Source organism: Eriocheir sinensis, chromosome 28 (assembly GCF_024679095.1).
Source record: "Eriocheir sinensis breed Jianghai 21 chromosome 28, ASM2467909v1, whole genome shotgun sequence".
Taxonomy (NCBI): domain Eukaryota; kingdom Metazoa; phylum Arthropoda; class Malacostraca; order Decapoda; family Varunidae; genus Eriocheir; species Eriocheir sinensis.
Genome location: NC_066536.1, coordinates 6,677,133 through 6,692,635, shown reverse-complemented (window position 1 = coordinate 6,692,635; position 15,503 = coordinate 6,677,133). Strand labels below are relative to the sequence as shown.

At 43.8% G+C, this 15,503-nt stretch overlaps 1 protein-coding gene across 4 annotated transcripts in view; it reads right to left on the bottom strand.

The window, feature by feature from the left end:
- Nucleotides 1-15,503, bottom strand: part of LOC127004430 (uncharacterized) — a 138,494-nt gene that overhangs the window by 104,271 nt on the left and 18,720 nt on the right. The window contains exon 1 of one of the 4 annotated variants that reach the window (XM_050872115.1): nt 7,658-7,787. The exons of the other annotated variants lie outside the window; for them this stretch is intronic. The gene's annotated coding sequence lies outside the window, so the exon portion shown is untranslated. Of the gene's footprint in view, nt 1-7,657; nt 7,788-15,503 lie in introns of those variants that run through there. 4 annotated transcript variants of the gene reach the window in all.

Here is a 15,503-nt window from a genome sequence, read left to right as displayed (position 1 = left end):
TCATTGCCTTTTATCCTCCTCCCCTTTTTTCCTGCAGTAATCATTTTCCCACTAACGCCCCTAATAAAGATGTCCTTCTCTTACTGCATTTTGACTTTCATTTCTCATCTTTTTTCCTCCATCCCTTCTCCTAATTCTTCCTCTAGTCCCCTGTTCGCTTTTAATACATCACTGGTATACGATGTCCCCTGTTATCTTTTATCTTCCTATCACTTCTCTTTCTTCCTTCACCTCTACTCCTAAAACTCCCTGTGGTCTTCCGTCCTCGCCCTATTTGTCTTCCTTCTCTTATTTTATTGTCATCCTCATTCTCCTGATTCCGGGGCACTTCATCCTTCACACGTAAACACAACGCTGAGAGCATCCACAAAGGGCCGGTGCTCATCCATCTCTCACCCCCCGCCAGGCCCCGTCACACCACCGGGGGGCCGCGTGCAATGGCAGGGGCGGGGCGGCGGGGCAGGGGTTATCGCACAGTTGATAGGGGCGGGGCTCAGGCAGGACACCGAGGCCTTGCACGATACGGGGAAGGCAGGAGAGAGGGAGAAGAGGAGGAGGGGAGGCTGGGGAGAGGAGAAACAGGAGGGAAGGCTGGGGAGAGGAGGAACAGAAGGAGGGGAGGCTGGGGAGAGGAGGAACAGAACGAGGGGAGGATGGGGAGAGGAGGAACAGGAGGAGGGGAGGCAGGAGGAACAGAAGGAGGGGAGGCTGGGGAGAGGAGGAAAAGGAGGAGGGGATGAAGAGGGGGCGAGGGCGGGGTCATTGGTATCAGACGAAGCGTTCTAAGTGGCTGGTGTGGGTGAACCGCTGACCCGTGTTGTGACTTCTGGTGCGTGTTAAAGAATCTGATGGGGGCGACGAGGAAGGGCAAGAGAAGGAAGAGGAGGAGGAGGAGGAGGAGGAAGAGGAGAAAAGAGAAGGAGAAAAAGTTAGAAGAGCAGATGGAGGAGGAGGAAGAGGAGAAAAGAGGAGGAAAAGTTAGAAGAGCAGATGGAGGAGGTGATGAAAGAAGGAAAATAAGAGGAAAAAATGAGAAAAGGAAGTGGAGAAGGTAAATTAAAGAAAAAAAGGGAAGAGGAGGAGGAGGAGGAAGCTAAAAAGAGGAGGGGTAGGTGGAGAAGGTGAAGAAAGAAGGAAAATAAGAGGAAAAAATGAGAAAAGAAAGTGAAGGTAAATAAAGAATAAAAGAGAAAAGGAGGTGGAAGGAAAAGGAAGAAAACGAGAATAGGAGTTGACGGAGAAGAAGAAAGAAGAAAAAACAAGAGGAAAAATAAGAAAAGACGGTGGAGAAGGCAAATAAAGAGGAAAAGGGAAGAAGAAGAGGGAGGGAGGAGGAGGATGAAAAAGCAGAAGAGTAGGTGGAAGTGAAAGGTGAATAAAAGGAGGCACAAGAGAAGAGGAAGTGGAGGAGGAAGGAGAAAGGAGGGAGAAGGAAGAGGAAAAAAACAGAAGAGAAGGTGGACGTGATAAAGTAAGAAGAGAAACAAGAGAAAACGAGGAAGAAAGAGGAAGAATGAGACGAAGAGTAAGTGGAGGAGGTGAGAATAGAGGAGGAAAAAATGAGAAGAGAAGGGGAAGAAATAAAGAAGAAAAGGGAAGAGGACGAAGGAGGAGGAAGGAGGAAGAGGAAAAGGCAGAGGAGTAGGTGGAGAAGGCGAAGAAATAAAGAAAAGAGGAAAAAATAGAAGAGACGGAAAAGAAGGAAGGAAGAGGGAGGAGAAAAAATCGGAAGAGAAGGTGGAGATGAAGAAAGAAGAAAAACAAGAGGACAGAAGGAGGAAGAAAGAGGAAAAATGAGAAAGAGAAGAGTAGGTGGAGGAGGTAAAGAAAAAAAAAGAAAAAAAGAAGGAAAAAAAACCGAGTGGAGAAAATATATATAGGAGAAAAAAAGATAAAAAGAAGAGAAGTAAGGAAAGAGAATGGATAAGAGGTAAAGAAAAAAAAAGATAAAAAGAAGAGAAGTAAGGAAAGAGAATGGATAAGAGGTAAAGAAAAAAAGGAGGAAAAAACGAGAAGAGAAGTGGAGAAGGTATAAACAGAAGAAAAAAAAGATAAAAAAAGAGAAGTAAAGAAAGAGAGACTGGATGAAATAACAAGTGGATGACTGGATGGCCGCCGCAAAACCAGGGCGGCTGCAAAGACTGAGACTGACTGAAGAAAATAACACGCTAGAGAAAATAGCAACTGACGTAAGAAACTTCACTATCTATTTTCCACCGGTGCTGAGTGTCCGAAAATCAACCTCTTATGAGAACGCTACACGGCACAACGAACTCTGATGCTGGGAATACATGGTAGGCGGCGCGACGAGGGGGAGCTTGGGGACTGAAAAGGCGCCACTATAAAAAAAATCTAGCCGCTCTCCTACACACAGAGGCCAACCATACGAGGCTCTCAAGGAAGTTTCAAGTCCCCCCACGGATTGAATACACAAGCAAACTGTTTCATGTTGACACACACTCGCATTTCACATAGACACACACACACGATCACACTCACGTACACAAACACCAAAAGTATAGTCACACACCGTCAATCACACACACACACACACACACACACACACACACACACACACACACACACACACACACACGTAACATGGTAGCAATCAGTCAGTTCGTGTGTGACCACCAGAAACACAACCGTGACTCACCGCTCTCATCACAACGGACTCGCCTCGCTATCACACACCTGTCTCCCCCGTCCCCCCCCCCCTCCTCGTTCCCCGTCGCCCCTACAACCCCCCCCCCCCCTTTGATTCATACACAAACACACCTGCCCCCATTCCCCCTTTCTCTCCTTCCAATATACCGCCCTGGAAACATGGACCACCTTTCCCTGTTACCTCTTCCAAACCTTCCCCTCCCCTTAATTCGTACACAAACACCTCTGCCCCCTTCCCCCTTTTCTTTCCTTTCTCTAAAACCTCCCAGAAACATGTCCCCCCCTCCCTCCCCGTTCCCTATTACTCCTTCAATACCTACCTCTTTTCCTTAATTCAGACACAAACACACGTGGCCCCCCCCCCCCCCCTCCTTCCTTTGCTTCACTACAAAAGCCCAGAAACATGTCACCACCTTCACTGTTACCCCTCCAGCACCTTCCCCCCTCCCTTTATTTCTATACAAGAACACCAGCCCCCTTTCCCCTATCACCCTTTCACACACTAAACATCATAAATCGATCACCCTTTCTTTATCTCCCTTCTAACACCTCCCATTTCCCCATAATTCATACTCCATCGTACTAGTTCACTTACCCCGTCCTCTCCTTCCCCCATGAGATCCCAAAAACCCGTCCTCCATTCCATATCAAAACACAACAATTCTGTCACACTTTCTAAACCCTAATCACCAGAAATCTATCACCCTTCCCTTGTCACCCTCCCAAACCTCCCCTCTCCCCTTCATTCCTATTGTTATCTGCTCTTTTCCCCGTCCTTTCCAGAAACACCTAAAATCTGTCACACTAGAAACCAATTACCCTTCGCTTATCATCCTCCCCAAGCCTTCCCTTTCCCCTTTATTCATACAGTAAGATATCTGCCCTTTCCTCGTCTCTTCTCCCTTATAAACACCAGAAAACTGCCCTATCATCCATTCAAAACCTGCTCCCCTCTCCTGTCTTCTCTATTAATACCTTACCTGTTGCTCCCTTCCCTTTCTCTCTCACTCCATACTCTCAACACACTGCCTCTCCCCTCTCCCCTCTCCTCACTGACCCAAGACCACTTCCTCATTCCTTTCCTCTTTTAACACCATACCTGTCTCTCCCTCCCCTTTACCTCGCCCCCAATCACCCTAATCTCACCTGTTTACAACCTTCCGCTGTCTCCCTCCTCCTCCTCCTCCTTCTCCTCCACTCTCGTCTTATACAAACACACTCTTCCTCTTCTCATCCCGCATTCCTCTTGCCTTCACTGATACCCCCTACTGTGTGTGTGTGTGTGTGTGTGTGTGTGTGTGTGTGTGTGTGTGTGTGTGTGTGTGTGTGTGTGTGTGTGTGTGTGTCTGTGTGTGTGTGTGCGTGTGTGTGTCTGTGTGTGTGTGTGTTAAACGATTTATTTCATGAAGTACCAGGCACTAGAGCTGAAAATATACATCAATGGAAGATGAAATGAAATGAATGAGACAAATGAACAAAGTAGTATGATCGAAAAAGATAATAATAATTAATAATAATAATAATAAATTTACAAATTGCTGCCTTAATTTGCATTGTTGATATGACCATCATTGTGGTGTCGCACTGATTGCTGAGGGCGGTTCATTGTAGGCTGGTGAGATGGAGAGTCGAGGGCGTCCTCCCAGGATGATTTTGCAGGCTCGCTTCTGGACGCTTCTGGACGTGTGTGTGAGAGAGAGAGAGAGAGAGAGAGAGAGAGCACACGCACACACACGCACACAAACTCGCTTAGATCGGTCTCCATCTCATCTCTCTCTCTCTCTCTCTCTCTCTCCTCTGTTACGCATGACCCTTCTCTCTTCCTATTCCCCTATCACCACCACCACCACCACCATCATCACCATCACCATCACCAAAACCAACCCAACTTTTTTCATTCTCCAAAATCCAAATTTCTGTCACCCTTCATCACGCATACCCATTCATCTCCCCTCACTTCCCTTCCCTTCCCTTCCCCTTCACCTTCCTTCACCCCCTCACCTCCCCTAACTTCCCTTCCCTTACCCTCCTATCACCTCCCTTCTCATTCCCCTTCCCCTTCCCTCCCTCCTCATCTCCTTCCTCCCCTCCACTTCCTTTCTCCCCTTCACTCCAATGCCAATACCTAGTGACATCAGGTGTGTGTGTGTGTGTGTGTGTGTGTGTGTGTGTGTGTGTGTGTGTGTGTGTGTGTGTGTGTGTGTGTGTGTGTGTGTGTATAAGTTCACTCCACCCACCCTGATCTTTTTCCGGTTTGCTTTGTTTATCTGCTCGAACTGTCCGTGTAACCTTGTTGCGTGGGGAGAGGGAGGAGGAGGAGGAGGAGGACGAAGAGAGAGAGAGAGAGAGAGAGAGAGAGAGAGAGAGAGAGAGAGAGAGAGAGAGAGAGAGAGAGAGAGAGAGAGAGAGAGAATTCCATCCCAGCAATACTTTTTACATTTCTTTTTATGTCTTTTGTTTTTTTCAGTCTGCGACCCTTCCCTCCCCTCCCCTCCCTTCCCTTCTCTCCCCTTCCCTTCCCTCTTACCTTCCTTTCTCCTGCAGCCTCCATAGACACCTCCACTCGCTCACCTGCTCTCTCTCTCTCTCTCTCTCTCTCTCTCTCTCTCTCTCCACGGCGGTACACCTCTCTAAACATTCTCTTCTACCCTCCACCCCTCGCCCTTCCCTTCCTCCCTCTCTCTATCTCTCTCTCTCCCTCCATCTATCTCCCTCTTCCCATGGCTCTTACAACGGGGAGGAATTTCACAAACACTGGTCATCTTTCCTTCTCACGTGCAAAAGGAAAAGGAGGAGGAGGAGGAGGAGGAGGAGGAGGAGTTTACATTGGCAGTGGAGTTGGTGGTGCTGGTAGTTGTGGTGTTAAGGGAAGAAGAGTAAGTGGATGGGAAGGAGGATGATAAAACGGAAGAAGGGAAGATGTTGGAGAAATGGGAGGAGAAGGAGGAGGAGGAAATGGAGAAGAGGAAGTTGTAAAAATAGAGCAAATGGTAGTGATGGTGGTAATGGTGGGTAGTAGAAGAGGATGACTATGGCGATGATGATGATGATGGTGAGGAGGAGGAAGATGAAGATGAAGGGAGATGAAGGGAGAGAAAGAGGAGACGAGAGACAGGAACTGGAGAAAGAGGAAATCTGAAACACACACACACACACAAAAAAGTTAGTGAATAAGTGGAAATGAGTGTAAATAAGTATAAAGTATGTATATAATAGTATAAATGAAGAGAGAGAGAGAGAGAGTACACTATTCAGGTTACGTGTTATCATTGTGAAGGTCGTGTACGTATCATAGTAAAGCCAGGTGTGTGTGTGTGTGTGTGTGTGTGTGTGTGTGTGTGTGTAACTATGTCTGCCCTTCTGTCTGTTTGTTTTTCTATCTGTGCCTCTCTGTCTGTCTGTATTTATATCTCTATCTCAACCTATCCATTTATCTATCTTTATCCGTATCTATATGTCTATCCCTCCATCCATTTATCTATCTATATTTATCTATCTACATATCCATCTACTTATCTCTTTCCTTAACAATACAGTAATGGCGACTATTGGTGAAGGTTAATAATCCGTAACAATGATGGAGAGGGAGGTAATGACAGCAATCCAAAATGGTCCCGTCAAATGGCCCGGTGATTAAGAGCGAGGTGAGGCTGCTTAACGACTCCACGACACCAGGGGAACAGTCTGCTGGTGGTGGTGGTGGTGGTGTTGATGGTGGTGGTGGTGTTGGTGGTGGTGGTGGGGCGTTATCTTGGTGTTGAACGCGATTAGTGGTGATTATGAGTTTTTATAGTTTTTTTTTGTCTGTTTGTGTGTGTGTGTGTGTGTGTGTGTGTGTGTGTGTGTGTGTGTGTGCATGCTATTCTGCTTGTCTTTCTGTTCCGGTTGACTGACAGACTAACGAACACGCACACTCTCTCTCTCTCTCTCTCTCTCTCTCTCTCTCTCTCTCTCTCTCTCTCTCTCTCTCTCTCTCTCTCTCTCTCTCTTACTGTTAATCTATATAAATTATTCAATCAATCAATCAACTAAAAACGAATCACCACTCAACCAATCAAACACGCCTTTACGACCAACCCCCTAACCACCTCGCCATCTTCCTGTCTGCTCAGGTAACCATGTGTCCAGGTGGTGTGTCTGCGTGTCTGGAGTAGCGGGTTGGTGTGGGTGCCGCGGCTTGGGGTGGCGTGGGGCGGCGCGCGGTGGTCAGCCGTTCCCACGCTTAAACAGGTGGGGAGTCTCGGGCCTGTGCTGGGCGGCAGGTGAGGCTACACACCTGGAGGCTCCACCTGTCCACCTGTACATCCGGGAGGGAGGACAGGTAGCGGCGCCTGCCGGGGTCCGGAGCACCGCCCACCAATACACAACGCTACGCCCTAGTCATTGAGCGTCGAGGCACAGCGGGCAGGCATTGTACCCAGCCTGCCTGCTTCACACCTGCCGCCCCTGCGCACGTCAGCGAGCCACCTGCTGCCTGGCTGATGCTGTACCGAACGACTCCACGACCTCTGGAAGGACTTTATAACGAACTTAACTTCCTATGCGTGTCGACCTTTCGTACCTCGCTGGTAAAAGTACGTTGATTTTTGCACTGAGCGTTGTATAACTAAAAAAAATAAATTAAAACTATTTTTCATGCAATAATTGGGTGCAGAACACTATTATTTTCCTGGAAGTGGCAAACAACATTGTACTGAAAGTTATATATCAAAAAGACCTTTTTTTCTCTCATGTAAGAAATGGGCACATCACGTTATTTTTTTTTAAATGCAAAACAATTTAAAAGTGAACAATATGGGTCTAAAACAGCAGATCATTAAGTAAATCCTTAGTGTGAGTGTGTGTGTCACCATACATCATTTCTGCTTTTTATTCACTATATAGGGCAGGCAAATACATACGTTCGTAACTTAAAAAAAAAAAAAAAATTCAATCCTGAACACTGGATCTGAACCAGATTACGAAACGAATCCCTGACACAAACACTCACCGATAATCGATAGCACGCGTTCGTCATCCACACACAGGGGCGCCAAACACGTCCCTCCACAAACAAATTTCCAAACGACACACTCTCCACACAAACACGTAACTGTGCACAACCATCCTTCAGCTCACACCTGCCGCTGATACAGAGTCCGTGAGGCCGCGTGACACAATGAGGCAGCGATACAATGCGAACTGATGCAACGGCGAGGCGGCAGACGGTGTACAGCGACGCAACGTTATTATGGATATGGATGGAGTGCATTACGAGCGCCAGACTTCGCAGGTAATAGAACACGCAGCAGAGTAATACAATACCAGGCGGGGGTGTCACAGCGAGGGCGTTAGCGAGGGTCAGGCTCCAATTAAGCAAAAATAATTGATATGGACTTTGACTCTATTATGGTTGCCAGGCCTAAAAAATAATGGAGAATACACAAAAAAGAACACGACAGCGAGGGCGTTAGCGAGGATCAGGGTCCAATTAAGCAAAAGGTATTCATATGGACTGACTGTATTATGGCTGCCAGGCCTAAAAAATAATACTAATAATAATGGAGAATACACAAAGAACACGACAGCGAGGACGTTAGCGAGGGTCAGGGTCCAGGTAGGCAAAAGGTGTTCATATGGACTTTGATTGTATTATGGCTGCCAGGCCTAAAAAATAATACTAATAATAATGGAGAATACACAAAGAAGAACACGACAGCGAGGACGTTAGCGAGGGTCAGGGTCCAGGTAGGCAAAGGTTAGTGATATGGTCCTGATCCCGTATCCTCAAACCCTTCATCGCCCAACCACACATATTTGACAAGACTTTCTTAGGTATTTGAGGGCATTTCCAGGGGTAGTTTAATGACCCTGGTGGTAGTTTGACTCTTCTTCTGAAACTTGAATGTGAAAAAACCCTCATGAAAATCCGATTAATCTCCTTTTCGGCTCTTGGAAATAATTGATATGAGAGGTGGAAGGGTCTGAGAATACCGCCCCTGGATTGCATTGTGGCTGACAGGCTTAAAAATAACAATGGAGAGTGTAATAAACTAATGCAATAGGAAAGGATATACAAGAGCGAGAGCGTTAGTTGGGGCACTTAGAAGACTTAGCAAATGATAGAGAAGACAGCAACGTAACAATAACAAAGAAATATGCAACAACGAGACGATTAATTGACGTTCCTATAATAAAGACTTTAGAAACAATAACAAACAAGAATGCGACAGCGAGAGGTTTAATTGACGTTCCTATAATACAGACTTCAGAAACAATAACAAACAAGAATGCGACAGCGAGAGGTTTAATTGACGTTCCTATAATAAAGACTTCAGAAACAATAACAAACAAGAATGCGACAGCGAGAGGTTTAATTGACGTTCCTATAATACAGACTTCAGAAACAATAACAAACAAGAATGCGACAACGAGAGGTTTAATTGACGTTCCTATAATACAGACTTCAGAAACAATAACAAACAAGAATGCGACAGCGAGAGTGTTATCTGATGTACCTACGATAACGACTTAACAAATAATGAAGGATAAAACAGACAATAACCAAGAGGGATGCAACAGTGAGGGCGTCAGCTGGCGTGTAATAAAGGGAACACTAATGGATATGACCTTTATTATGACCGCCAGACCTCAAAGCGAATGGAGTAAACAACAAACTAATAAAATAACAAACAACCAGAACAATAGATGGATGAACAGGGCTGCTTGGATAGATCACGTCATGCAAAGGAACACTGCTATACAAAGATGAACCGACCTCTGTCATAACCTCAAGTCTTCAGCCCCAATGATTTATACGCACAACAAACGAATAAAATAACAAACAACAGCAACAACAGGTGGATGAACAGGGCTGCTTGGATAGATCACGTTATACAAAGGAACACTGCTATACAAAGATGAACCGACCTCTGTCATAACCTCAAGTCTTAAGCCCCAATGGTTTATACGCACAACAAACTGATAAAATAACAAACAACCAGAACAATAGATGGATGAACAGGGCTGCTTGGATAGATCACGTCGTACAAAGGAACACTGCAATACTATGATGAACTGAACTCCATCATAACCTCAAGTCTTCAGGGCTAATGATTTATACGTGCAATGAACTAAAACCATATACCGAACAAGGCTAGGTGAAAGTTTGCAGCAATTAGAGGGATCACGTCGGGGTATGTAGATTAAGAACGTAGTATCGAGTGTGGCAAGACATTTTAAAACTAATGGAGGAAGCATGAAACTACTACGCTAAAAAGAGTGCATAAAAAAAAAACTCTCCACCCGAAACTGACCTCTCTTTTGGCACTCTTTACTTTTGTCTTTTATGGGAGCGGCGAGTAGCGGGCTTTTTTTTTTTTTTCACTCTTTATTGCCCTTGAGCCGTTTTCTCTGATGTAAAAAAAAATAACAACAGATAAAGGACAAAGGAATCGCATTGAGTATAAACTAAGGCCGGCCACTAATCAGACTAATGTATAATCCCCGAAACTCACAATAACGAATAATAACAAAGAAAAGCAAATAAGGTCACCGTATAGAGTGTGGAAAAGAAGGTAGAGTCGAAGGTAAAATAATATATAGAATAAGAACATCATATCCGAGTGTAGCAAGACCTCCACATTTTTAAATTAATGGAGAATGCACGAACTTTCACACGAACAAATAACAACAGCAATATAAACAAGGTCATCGTATGGAGCGTACAAAAAAGAAGAATCGAATGTAAAATAGACCGTAGAATAAGGAGGTCATATCCAAGTGTAGCCAGACATTTAAAAATTAATAGAGAATAAACGAAGCAATCACACTAACAAAAAAAACAAAAACAAAAGCTGATCAACGTAAACAAGGTCATCGCATTGAGTATAAAACAGAATGTGGAATCGAATGTCAAATAGTGTAGAATAAGGGAATCATATCCGAGTGTAGCAAGACCTTTTAATACTAATGGATAATTCACGAAACTACAACACTAACAAATAACAACAGAGCAACGTAAACAAGGTCATCGTATTGAGCGTAAAAAAGAAAAAGTAGAACAGAATGTAAAGTAAATCGTAGAACATGGGCGCCATATCGAGTGTAGCGAGACCAACACATTTTAAAACTAATAGAAAAGACTCGAATCCATTACGCTAGCAAATACCAACAGATCAACGTCTACAAAAGCATCGCATTGAGAGTATACATCAGGGCCGTCCACTTTCCAGCCTTACGTAACATACAAACGGGAAAATAGCTTGGCATTCAACAGACCGATGCAACAACAAGCAACAATAGCCTGCATGGTGTATTGAGGTGTTGTAGATTGCACGTCTTGCGCTATAGAATGAGGGACTTATAATTATCGAGTGCTTGAAGGCCGCTTTCTTTGCAGCCTCGTTTAAGATAGTGTAATGTGAGAGAACGCTAATTATAAGGCGTGTCGGTTTCTTGGTTTGATCTGATGAAAGAAAACGGAAGAGAGTTAAAGAGGAAACGAGACAATATGGTGCGAGATGATCCGCTTTAATTAAGACGTTCAGATACCACGGCAATGCTCTTTGATTCCATGTCTTTAGTCTTGTCAGGGGTCGAATTTCTGAGCATATTGAAGGTTAAGAAAGGAAACTAGGTAAATCAACCGCATGCAAACACACACACACACACACACACACACACACACACACACACACACACACACACACACACACACACGATTTATTAAGTGATATCAGTTGTGTCAGAGGTACTTACACATAAAGGGAAGGGAAGGAAGAAATGACTGACTGACTGAATGAATGAATGACTGAAGGAAGGAAGGAAGGCAGGGAATGAATGAATGAATGAATGAAGGAAGGAAGGCAGGGCGGACGGATGGAAGGACGAAGAAAAGGAGATGAAGGAAGGGAAGAAAGAAGCTGAATTATGAAGGAAAGTCTAGTTAATTATACAAGTTCTAATATCACACACACACACACACGCACAATCACCCCGCCCCCACACACACATCCCCCCCCCCCCACCTCCCCACCCACAAACACGAGACAATTTTGAGGAGAGAAGTAATGGGGAGGCGAGTCAGGAGGTTAATCTCTGGCGGCGGTGACTAAGTGGGTTGAGCACCTGCGAGAAGGTCACGGCGAGAGGAAAGCCGAGGCAACGAGACGAAAGCTAAGGTTAGAAAAGTAGGGGAGAAAATGACTGCAGGAACTGGGTTAAAAAAAAGTAGGAGGGAGAGAAACGGAAGAGGAAGATAGACAGATATATAGATAGATAGAGGACGAAGCAAAGCAACGGAGAGAAGATAGATATAGGAAGAAAGGTAGAAAGACTGACAGATAGAGAAGAAAGAGGAGAAACGGGAAGATGATAGATATAAAGATAGATAGACTGATAAAGGAGGAAGCAGAGAAACGAGGAGAAAAGACAAAGAAAGATAGATTGATAGATAGATACAGATAATTAGATTTCTATTTGTATGCAAGTTGTGTGTGTGAGTGCGTGTGTGTGTGTGTGTGTGTGTGTGTGTGTGTGTGTGTGTGTGTGTGTGTGTGTGTGTGTGTGTGTGTGTGTGTGTGTGATAGATATGGCTAAGAGGGGGGGGGGGGCGGGGAGGGGGACGACTGCACACGGGTGACCATAAGAGGGTGAAACACTGATCCGATTCTCCTCCTTCTCCTCCTCCTCCTCTTCCTCTTCCTCCTCCTCCTTCTTCTCTTCTCCCTCGCCCTCGTCCTATATTCCTTACCCTCGTTTCCGTTCTCGTTCCCCTTTTCTTATGCATTATCATTCTGTCCAGCCCTCTTCTTCTTCTTCTTTTCCTTCTTCTTCTTTTTCGTTCTCTTCTTTTCTTCTTTTTCGTCCTCTTCTTTCTGTTTTTTTCCATCTTTTTCATCATCACCATCATCATCATCCACATCATCTTTTTCTTCTGCTTCTTTTTCTCCTGCTTCTTCATCTTCTACTTCTTCATTCACTATTATTTTCAACATCACCAGTTTCTTTTATCTTCCATCTATATTTTTTCTTCGTTTCCAGAAGTTCTCATTATTTTTTTTACATTCATATCTTCTTTTTCTTCACTTCTTCACTTAGTTTTTCTTCTTGTTCTTATTCTTCTTATTTCCCCTGTTCCTCATCATCATCCCTCCCTGAACCACCATCATTACCACCCTTCTCCTTTTTCCTTCTCACTCCTCCAGCTGCTCATCTACTCCAACTTCGTCATTACACCTGTTGCTCCTCCTCCTCCTCCTCCTCCTCCTCCTCCTCCTCCTCCTCGTCATTATCTTTTTTTTCTCCCCATCTCCTCTAGCTCCGCCCCCACCACCTAACCCTCCACATCTTCCTTGATTTTTTTTCCTTTACTGCTCCTCCTCCTCCTCCTCACCCCTCGTCTCCACCTCCTCCACCCCCCTCCGTCAGCCGGCCGTGTAGCATGGATGATGGTTCGGCCTGCGGCGTCTCGTCACACTCTCATGCCCCCACGAGAGAACAAACTAACGCTCACCTCGGCGCGGGGACACGCTCGTAATTAGCAAGAAAGGCGCACAGGTGAATACCGAGGGAGATCCAGCGATGATTAGCAAGGAATCCACATCAGTAATAATATAATAAAAGTGTGAACAGAATATCCTAACGCTTACTTCGACCAAAAAAAAAAAAAATAAATAAATAAATAAATAAATAAATAAATAAATAAATAAATAAATAAATAAATAAACAACGGAAAATCAATGGTCTACTCGAATTAAAGAGGCTTAGAGAGGAGGTGAGGCGTGGTTGTGAAAGAAAACATTGTGATCATTAACAGCTGAGGAAGATACAAGGGGATAAACGAATAAACTTGCAAAGAATCGAACATAAGAAAACAATATGATAAGAAACAAGAGGACAAACGAAGCAGGAAAGTAATGAAAATGGTTAATGAAAAGACAAACTAATCGAAAAACTGACGCAATATAACAGAAGTTTCATAATAAGACAACCCACTAATTAACAACCTCATGAAAGCACTAGACAACAAACGAGTTACGACAAACGGCGCAAACTTTAAACAAATACAATTTATATAACAATTAACAAGAAATCAAACCACTAATTGTTAACCATCCAACACAATACAAAACAATACGAAAACTCATTACCTTTATCACACGAGGCTAATGGGAACACAAAGATAATGGGCTATAAGTAACGAGACTACAAACCAGGGGAAAGAATTGATGTAAACGTAATTAAACTGAATGAAATTATGTGAGCTGACCGACGAACTGGTGAGCGCTAATGAGGATAACCCAACACTGAACTAACAACCTGGGAACACCGAGAACACTTAACGAGGTGTGTAAGATGTTCAACTGATATGAAGGCAACAAAGTGATTAAAACATTCCATGCCTCGTGAACTTAAAAAGAATGTGGTAAATACTTATTCGAACACCAGCGAATGAGAGATACTGTATATTCAAACCTTACAAATATAAAAATGTGACACAAACTTATTTAAACACCAACGAATAAGAAAAAAAAACTGCATATTCAAACCTTACAAATATAAAAATGTGACACAAACTTATTTAAACACCAACGAATAAGAAAAAAAAACTGCATATTCAAACCTTACAAATCTAAAAATGTGACAAACTTATTCAAACCAACTAATATGTAAAACACTGCATATTCAAACATTACAAATCCAAAAAATGTGACACAAACTTATTAAAACACCAACAAATGAGAAAAAAAACTGAATATTCAAATCTTACAAATACAAAAATGTGACTCAAGCTTATTCGAACACCAGGGAATAACCAAATACAGCTTATACAAACGTCACATATTTAAAGAGTCATGAAATGTGATAAAAACAAATGCCGCTTGATGGGAGATTTTCAAAGCTCCGTCCATATAGAGGGCAGCACTGTGCCTCTCGATCCCTCCGTCTATTAGGTAAGTCTAGACACAGGGGCCGACAAGACAAGTGCTGCCCCCTACAGAGAATCACCATTTAAATTCCCACGTTCCCCAAATTGAAACGCTGATTAAAACAACGCGCATAAAACACACAAAAAGTAATGACTAACTAATGAAAACGAGGAGGAAAATATTAGTAGGTATAATCACAGCACGAGCAAGAGATGAAGAGCTAAAATAAGAGAAGGAAAAATTATAAGAGTTGAAACGCTGATTAAGACAAGAAGTAGATAAACACATAGAAGTACTGGCTAACTAATGAAAACAAGGATAAAAAAAGAGTAGCAGGCATAATGACAGCGTGAGCAAGAGATGAAGAGCTGGAGGAGAGAGAAGGAAGAAATGAAAAGGAGGGTAATGATGGCGATTCTTGAAGTGGTGATGGTGGTGATGATGATGGTCTTGCTGCTTCTGATGATGATAGAGGAGACAAAATCGAGGAAAGCACAAAGGTATAAACTCGACAAAAGAGGGAATGAGGGCCACGAAACCGACGCCAAACATTAAGGAAAGGGAAATAATAGAGCGGAGGAGGCGATGAGCAAACACGGAAAGCAAGACCGTTAAGCTTAAAGAGTTGGAAAGAGGTTAAAAGGAAGAAAAGGGAGAGTCTGTGGGAAAAACAAACTGTAAAGGAGGAGGAGGAGGAGGAGGAGAAGGAGGAGGAGAAGGAGGAGAAGGAGGAGAATAAACGAGAGGAAGACAAAACGAAAGCACACACACAAGCACGAAAATAAAGGAAAAGAAAAAGAAAAAAAAAAACGAAAAACGGCAAGCAGGAAAAAAAGTAATGAATGTGTGCTTGTGTGTGTGTGTGCTTGTGTGTGTGTGTGTGTGTGTGTGTGTGTGTGTGTGTGTGTGTGTGTGTGTCCGCGC